Below are 1,840 nucleotides of genomic sequence, written 5' to 3' on the forward strand. Positions count from 1 at the left end.
AACTTTATATAAATTAAAATTTAATTTAAATTCAAATTCATAAGTTAGATTCGAAATACTTAATTAAATTTTAATTTTTAATTTAAGTTCAAATTAAAATTTAAAATTATATATTTAATTTTTAAATTTTAACTCATATTTTAATTAAAAAAATTAAAAAAATAAATTTAATCCGAATAAATATCCATTCCGTCCGGATTCAACTTTCAATCCGGCCTCCTAGGCCGGATTGAAAAAAGAGGTGATTGGGGGATTCCCATTCTATTCGGGAATCGAAATCGGAATGGGACTCCCGCGTACCAAACACCCACAAACGGATTCACCCATTCCGATTTCGATTCTAGGGTAAAAAAGAAGCGAACCAAACACGCCCTAGGTTTCATGCCACTCACCTAGGTTTATTTAACTCTAGGTTCATTGCCACTCGTGATTCACCTATGTTTATTTACACTAGGTTTCAATGCCATTCATGATACTTGTCGAGTTCCCTATTATACTTAGTGTTCATCGACTTAGTTCACACTCATATGCCTCTAGCACATTCTCACAATGCCAACATGCATCTTATCTAACATAATTTACAATAAATCAACATGCATGTTTGTCTAACATGATCTCATAATGCTAAAGTGCATCTACCATCTATCACATGCTATATCATGTCATTATGCATATTCTTTTCCAACTAGCATATATTTCATCATATATTAACATGCATATTCTATTTATATGCTCTAACACATTTATGATGCCAACATGCACATACTCTCTAGCAATATCTCATCCTGCTCACATTCATATCATCCAAGATAGCTATTACATAGTATCTCATGCATTCACCCTAAGCATTCATCTATGCAATCAACTACCATTACACATATATATGCATCAACGAGAATTCATACTCCACTTTGACATGGAAGCGACCTAGTCGCTTCGGTAAGCACAACCCACCTCGTAACGCTCTCCGATTGCTTATAGTCACTTGCAATCGGGCTCCCACGGCACCCGCCGCCCGGTTCGACTCGAACTCGCACTCGACCACCAAACGGCCACCAATCCACAATCCGGAAATTAAATGTCTATAACTTAATGCCACGATGCTCCGGATCCATTCCCGTAATTTTTGGACGTCGCCTCGGCTCTCCAGGCGGAAACGAAGCCGGAACGTCCGTTTCTTCAATATCTTCCGATAGGCTCGATGAATCGCCGAACCGACATCGCCAACGCGTTCGTATACCTAGCAATTAGGTTTACATGTGTCCAATTTAGATCAAACCCCATCGTTTCACAAAACTCTATTTTTGAGCCCTTACATGCACTATTGTAAGAAATCATCATATAATCTCTTATATATATATATATATATATATATAGAGTTCGGCTATGGTGCTTGTAAAAGCACCAAGTATTTGGTGCTTGTAAATTTTTTACCGTTAGATCTACTCCTCTGATCATTTTTAACCGTTAGATTATACTATTCANGTTTTTAAGTTCAACGGTGTAGAAGTATCCAAATTACATGAAACTTTAATAGAAAATTCTACTTAACATCAAGAGCAAAAACAATACTTCCGATTTAAAATTTGAGTCCTTTATCGCTATTTTTTATAAGATTTTTATTTTCAGCCGTTCATTTTGAGACTACTCGTTCACTAGGCAAACGAAGTTAAAAAATTATGAAATTTGGTTTCTAAATAGTTCCAATAGGGTAGATCATGTCTAACGGAACCGATCACCGAATTGGACGTCCCATCATCGAAAATAACTTACAAGTACGGAGGCCTCCGTACTTTCGAAAGTATATATAGGAGCCTAGCTCCATATATATATATATATA

This window comes from Ananas comosus, unplaced genomic scaffold (assembly GCF_001540865.1).
Source record: "Ananas comosus cultivar F153 unplaced genomic scaffold, ASM154086v1, whole genome shotgun sequence".
Taxonomy (NCBI): Eukaryota; Viridiplantae; Streptophyta; class Magnoliopsida; order Poales; family Bromeliaceae; genus Ananas; species Ananas comosus.